Raw genomic sequence first — 7753 nt, 5'->3', positions numbered from 1 at the left:
GAATGTGTCATCTGATCAGTGGGAGTGGATCGACCAAAGCACAGAAGAGCTGTGACTCCTTGACTCAGAAGGCCCCTGACGCTATCACCGCGACAGCATGTGTTGGTATTTAGCTGCAATGGCTTCTTTACTTGTATGGGTTAAAATTTTCCATTCGCAAGAATGTAGCCCGCGAATGTAGCCATTCCACCCATTTTATCTGAGTTTAATTTTCAGTTTATAATAATATATACAGTATTCACAATTCATTTGATATCAGCAACTGCACAGTGGTAAAATAAATTGAAAATGAAAATTGTTAAATGTCAAATGATTTTATTTTTTATGAACATATTATTTAACATGATTCTAGATTTCACGTATGTTGTCTTTAAGTTGCTTTCAAGGATTACGAAAGTTTCACAGATCATGTTTTTGTGATTCAGAGCTTTAAAATACCAAAATGAAAAAAACAAAAAGATGTATTTAAACATTTCATATTCAACGACAAGAATGTCTGTATCTTATCTGGAACCTTATTTAATATGATTTTTTTCATCCGCTTACATTTTCTAGTTTTATTCAGGATATAAATATAATATATAATATATTATTTTTATTATGAGTCGGCATAACTACTTATATTAACTTTTTTATATCCTATAATATAACGATTATAACTTTTTAAGTCTTTATAGATTACATTTTTCTTTATAAGTGGTATATGTACGTGTGTGTATATATATATTATTTATTTTATGCATAAACACACACACACACACACACATATATATTATTGTCTTAATATTTTAATTTATTATAAATATTCCAAAACATATTGATGTGTTCTAAATGAAGGATTTTAAGATTTATTTATATGCTTAAATATTTAAATGATTTCCCTTCATCCTTTTAATATATCCCGGTTTTATTATGAATAATCATAACGTAATGACTCAGTCCAATTAATCTGAATTTGGGAGCATTTAAATCATACGCGTATTTTCATTGACATTTCTGTAGCCATTTTAAATATTTTTTTAAAGCTGCTGTACAACGATTGAATAAATTTGACTTAAAATCAAAACTGAACAGTATTTTAAGCCTAGATGTTATGTTTGTTTTTAACTCCTTACGCCATGCAGCTTTTAAACTGTGTGTTTTTTACTGTATACGCTATAGATCAAACTGTAGGAATCTGTCTACATTAGGCACATCATACATTAACACACAGCGCCAGTCACACACACACACACACCTACTGCGCCTCCATCCAATCCCAGCAGGCGCCCGTGCAAGAGAGCCTACGAATGCTGCTAGAGTCCCAGTGACCGAGTGAAGCCTCTGCGCTATCCATCATTACATTACTGCAGTGTGTGTGTGTGTGTGTGTGTGTGTGTGTCGTATGTGTGTGTGTGTAAAAAGGGTGTGTGTAGTCTGGAAGGTTGTAAGAAGTTAGTAGCTTAACCAAAACTACAGAGAATGTGCAGGAGAGTCTGGATGTGAAGCTCAGATCTGTTTTGCGCAAGGTGAATCGGGGATGGAAGTGAAAACGCCAAATTCTTCTCAATCAACTTGCGAGTAATTTGCTCCTCTAAATACGTCGTGGAGCTCTAGCCAGTTTAGACGAAGGTGTGTGGCGCATCGTATTTAGGTCCCTCTTCGCCGGTGGAGGGTCGTGCGCGCCTGGCGGCGCGTCTCCTGCCTCCTCCTCCGCTCACATCGGGTTACTGCATGAAAATCAAAGGTCGATTGATTTATGATCAGCCACTCCAGTGATGTCAGCAGTGACGCTTGTGACCGCTCTTTATTTGGTCGTAGAGGAAATGATGTCATGTTTTGCCGGTTTTCAGGTTCGGCTGCTGCCGCAGCATTGGGAGGTTTTTAACGTGTTGTAATGCAAATGCCGTTTGGTTTGGGCCAGATTTGTGATTGGATCGGATTAGACAGCGTTGTTGCGTCGCGTCTACTTCACGCTGTTTCCGTGTTAAGCGGATAGCGCGAGAGGGAACGCGCCGCGTGTGTATTCCTCCGTGATTAATGAGGGCTTCTCCGACAGCACCAGCGGCCCGTGAAAAATACAAATCCTTAGAGGAGCATTCGTCGTTGTTTCTGCTGGAAGCCGGACGGAGGCGAAAAGAGGCCAAGATGCACGAAATCCACCAGAACAGCGAATCGTTTCTCACAATCGGATTCTTTCTCGATTCTTTTTTGCGAATGCTAACACGCTTGAATAAATTGCTGTGCTAGATATCACACTTGATGCGCTTAAACCAGTTCATTTAGAAGAACATACTCCAGAAAATTAATTGAGAGATGAATCGGATATCGCCGCAATTCGCATGCATTGCCATAGTATATCTTAGTGACAGAAGAGTCAAAAGTTGTAGGCATGTCTCTGGAGTTACAAATGCCAGAGTCGGTTGAATATAAATCATATTCTAATGCATATTGGCCAGACTAAAATTCATCCGCGATTATCAAATGTCAGCTCTAATCAAGACGCATAAAATGATTCTCCTTGTAAAATAAAAGCTGTTCAGTCACCCTGGGTTCAGCTTTGTCTTCTCCAGGAACTATTTCTGGCTATATGTTGTTCTTGAGTTGCTGTATGATTCTTAAAGGTGCCATATGTATGTTTTGACTGTGCGTATAGCGTGTTTGCAGAGATTTAAGAAACGCGCTAAGTTAACAATGCTACAGTCTGTTATCCTGTTATCCGCACGGAATATACCGCCAGTTTACCTAATCGTGTTTCGAAACCTCAAGTTGCCAATTGGCGGAACAGAGAGAATCTGGCAACCTGAGGGAGCCAGGTATTAATAAATATCTTCAATATTTACAATTTGGGCTGCAATACCTAGTTCAACCACTCTTGGCTCAATCCTACATGCAGCACCTTTATGTTTCTGTATATATAACGCTTGTTTGGTTTTAGGGACTAAAACACAGCTACTTCTTCATTTAGAATGTTCTGGTTCATGGAGCCTTGCTGTAATATTAATTCTCTTTATGCATAGAACAGAACGGTAGCCTTGAGCGATGCACCAAACCATCTGGAAGTGTTTGGGTGGAAGGACAGGACAGATGAGACTGTACTATAGTATTGATTTACTTTACCCTGGCATTGGATTGAATCGTTGTGTCATCTTTGTCACAGATAGATTTGAAAATTTTCTGGTTTCATCTCAGGGATATCTAGATATCTGGTATCTGTGAGACCAACTGATCATTTTCAAAGAGATTCGCCGAGGTTACTGGGTTCGGAGGAAACGCCGTGTGTGTTTGTTTTAGCCGATGTTGAGCCAAAATGGAGTTGAGCGTGGTGTGTTTCGCTGGAGAGAGGAACGGTGCGCTGCAATGCAGCAGGGCTTTTCTGTGTTTGAGATCCTGGAGAAGATCCTCCAGTGTGTGAATCTTCGTCTATTTTTCTTCTGGCTCTCTTAAACGTCCACATCTCTTGCTGTGGAGGTGAACGCTGTGAATGCGGTTTAAAACTGGGCTCTCTGTCCTCTGCCTGCTGTGCCAGTGATTTATTTATGGCTCTCCTGTGGTTCTTCGGGACACGTGAGCGGGAACACCTGAGATCTACCAAGCGCTTTCCACTTTTCCAATTACGTCTGTTCAGTTAATACCAAAATACCCAGCTAATTCAGATCTGAAGTCGACTGACGCTTCATACTAATGCAAAGCTTTTCGTTTAATTTTATTTGAATGCTGTGTGTGTGGATACTATAGATAGATAGATAGATAGATAGATAGATAGTTGAAGAGATAACTGATCTAAACCAACATATAATGAGTTACAGTAATCTAGTCTAGACCTTATAAAAGCATGACTTACACTTTTAAACTTCACTTTTCGTGGCAGGTAGTACTTGAAAGTAACTTTGCATTAGCCAACAGTCTCAATTGAAATAAAGTAGCTTTTACAACAGAGCTAATCTTTTTACAACAGAACCGAAATCCCCAGGACGACCAGACTCAACAATCTTATTTTCATTACGACAAAGAAAGTTCAGATCCAGGCTTACTCTTAAAACTCTCGGTGCAATTCACGTAATGGCAGAAACGAAGCTTTGTCTTCTTTTAAACGAGCAAATGTGCATAACAGTGGAAAGAGAGCGTTGTGTTTTCGAAAATATACCCCTAGGGCAGCATATAGAAATAAAACAAAATATAGGGCCCAATATTGAGCCTTGGGGATACCACAAAAAAAGAGGGACAGCAGATGAAGAAAAATTGGCCAAAGGTGAACATTTGCTGTTCAAGAAATATTAATATTATTTTCAATAATTTAAACAGTTGAGAACGCTTTTTTTAGTCAGCGTGCATTGAGGATTCTTTGATTAATAGAAAGTTTTCCTGCATTTTAAAAACTTTTATACGCTATATCATTCAAAAGCTTGGAGCCAGTGTATGTGTGTATATATATATATATATACTTAAATATACACACAAATTTTTTAGTTGATATATATTTTTGATATGTGTGCCTGCTATAGCCAATGAAAATATGACCCTGTTTGTGCTTCCCACAGATTTCTTTTGGATGAAGCTGTCCGTCAGAAGGAACTGCACATCTCCTATCCACTGCTGTCCATCTCCACACCTCTCGAACTACTGAACTCACTGATTCCTGACCGCTGCAATCGCCAGACAGCTGAACTCCACACAGATGGAGGGACCCCTACAGAGACAGGGCGTCTCTGTCCAAAGCGCTCGCGACATCGCGCGTCAGGAGGCGGCGGCGCGCGCCGTCAAGAAGGTCAACAAAGTAGTGGATCGCGCTTCCGGCGGAGTACTCCGCGCCTTCAACTATAGCCGCTTCAAAGCAGCGAGACGAGGCGCCGGCGAGGCCGTTACTATTATCAGGGCGGCCGAGCTCAGAGGGAGGATGGCGAGGGCTCCAGCGATGCCGAGGGAGGCCACGACGGCGAGGGCGAGATCTGCGAGGCGAGTATGTCAGGGCGTGCCGGCGGGGGCGAGGCCACGGAGAGGCGGGGGCCAGCCGCCGCCGGCGGAGCGGGATGAAGGACAAGCGAGAGCTGGAGGGAGAGGAGGCGGATGAGGAGGAGCTGGCTCAGCGGTGCGAGCTCATCATCCAGGAGTGTGGACACGGACGCTTCCAGTGGCAGCTCTTCTTGGTGCTCGGCCTGGCGCTCATGTCTGTGGCGTGGAGGTGTTTGTGGTGGGCTTCGTTCTGCCCAAGCGCCGAGACTGACATGTGTGTGCCCAACTCTGGAGCCGGCTGGCTGGGTGAGTCACAAGAAAAAAGCAAGAGATGTGAAAGTAGGTTCAAGAGAAGCCACATTGCCAATGCACACCGTTATAATAAGGTCAATAATGTAAATATATAAATGCTTTGATTCGCGATATGCAGCGCTAGGGACTTTGGGCAGCTTTAAAGGCTTTTTATTCATATTTTTGCACCCTCAGATTCCAGATTGGGCTCCATTGTATTTTAGCGACAATTCATTAAAAGTTAAACAAAAATACAGCTTTATGGCCCTTTGAAATCTGATTTTATCTTCTCAAAATGTCATGCTTTCTGATTTCATTTTCTAGATTAAATTATAAAGGTTTATGCAATAACCACAAGTATGTCTAATCAGTTGAATTCATAAAACAATGATGATTACTTAAGATTTTTGCAATAAATGGGAAAAAAAGAAAGAAAAATTATTCGAAAAAATAAAATGTATAATGATTTACGACAAAAATATGAAGCAGCACTGTTGTTTTCAACGTCGGTAATAATCATAAACATTAGTTGAGAAGCAAATCCATGAATTAGAATGATTTCTGAAGGATCACGTGACGCTGAAGACTGGAGTAATGATGCTGAAAATCCAGCTTTGATCGCAGCAGTAAATTCAATTTTAATGCATATTCACATAAAAAACATTTATTTGAAATTGCAATAATATTTAGTAATTTATACTGTACTTTTGATCAAATAAATGCACAAAAGACTTATCACAAAAAAACCAATCCCAAAACTTTTGCACTGTTCTTGCAACATGTAATATCTCTTACTTTTCACATGTGATGTGTAACACCCGATGTGTACGGTGTTAGAGGATAATCAGCTGAAGGTATCTCGTGCTGTCTTAAACAGGAGTCTGTAGGAGTTGCCTGGATCCTGGAGCAGAGCCTCTATTATTCATCTCTGTCTTTGTACCCACACGTTTCTGTCTGTACTCACACGCTGTAAAGACGACAAGCTGCTTTTTTCCTCCCTTTGATGTAATGAAGGGTTTTTTCCTTGTAATGAGTGAGTGTGTGTATGTGTGTGAGGGCTCGTGTATGGTGTGTAACGTGGGTGGCCAGCGATATCGTCCTGTGTCGTGCTCGTTTGATGATGTGTGTGTGTGTGTGTGTGTGTGTGTGTGAGAGTGGGTAGAGGCTGTCGTTGTATTGTTAGATGATCTCTCTGGATCTGGATGGGTTTATTGTTTTGGCAGCAGGTAGAGCAGCACATGTGTGGGTAGATTGGAGTGTTTTAAGAGGTGTGTGTGTGTGTGTGTGTGTGTGCGTGTGTGTATAATTACCTATATGCAGATCAAAAAAAAGAGCTGATGTTCTCCAGATGTTCTCTGGATGTTGTGGGAGAACACTGTCATGTTTCGTGTTTATTATAATTAAGGTGTGTTGTTTACGTTTGAATAAACTCCATAAAATAGATAGTTACTAATGCACAAAATACTTCCCAATTTATTGTTATCATTTCAGTGGTAAATGCAAACATTAGTCCAATACTGGGATCTTTATCATGCTTTTAAATTGCTTAGATGCCACATGGTATATGTATTTTTCCATAATATTTCTTTTTTCCTGGATTAAATTAAATTATTACATTTAGTAATCAAAAAGTATATCAATTAATTGATTTCTTGCAATACAATTCTACAAGTTTAACAAAAATGACAGTTGTATGGCCCAATAAAATATTTTTAAGAATTGTATTTTTTTTATTTTTCTATTAACTTTTCTATTAACTTTAATTAATCTTTTAAAATGGCAGAGGAAGTTCTGCACAACAGGAACATGGAAAACATGTGATGTCATGCATATTTATTTGTTATTTACTAGTTTATTATTGAATATTTTACATATATTATGCTGTACTAATATATTTCTGCACTTAATTCCTGAAGTTAAACCAGACTTTTATTTTGGCGTGTTGTGGTGGAGAATAAAAAAAGGAAATTCAGACTATAAATATACATTTAATTTTTTTATGTTTTACAATAGTTAGTACATATTATTTAATGTTTATAAATAATATTCATTTAGCGATGAAAGTATATTTTATTGCTGCTATTAGAAATATTGAAAAAACAAATAATTAAAAATGTTTTTGAGTGAATTATTTACCACATGTTATTATGGTTAAAAAAAGAAAATATTTCAGAAGTAATGTTGACTATAAATATGCTGGTAGCTTTACATGTAGTTGTTTTAATATGCACTTTATATTATATTATTTAATGTTTAATTATTGCATACTTAGTAATGACTTCAGGTGGATTATTTAATTTATACTAAAGCAGAATTCTTAAAATATTTCATGTTTAAAAATAATGTGTTTGTATATATATATATATATATATATATATATATATATACATATACATATATATATATATATATATATATATATATATATATACATATATATATATATATATATATATATATATATATATATATATATATATATGTATATATATATATACATATACATATATATATATATATATATGTATAT

General features: G+C 37.9%; 1 pseudogene; it reads left to right on the top strand.

Moving 5' to 3' along the window:
- The first annotated feature begins 4657 nt into the window (after positions 1 to 4657).
- LOC122332607 overlaps positions 4658 to 7753 on the top strand; it is a 37913-nt pseudogene continuing 34817 nt past the window's right edge.

Source organism: Puntigrus tetrazona, unplaced genomic scaffold (assembly GCF_018831695.1).
Source record: "Puntigrus tetrazona isolate hp1 unplaced genomic scaffold, ASM1883169v1 S000000126, whole genome shotgun sequence".
Lineage (NCBI taxonomy): Eukaryota > Metazoa > Chordata > Actinopteri > Cypriniformes > Cyprinidae > Puntigrus > Puntigrus tetrazona.
The sequence above is the reverse complement of the archived record's forward strand: the minus strand, read 5'-3'. Positions and strand labels throughout refer to the sequence as shown.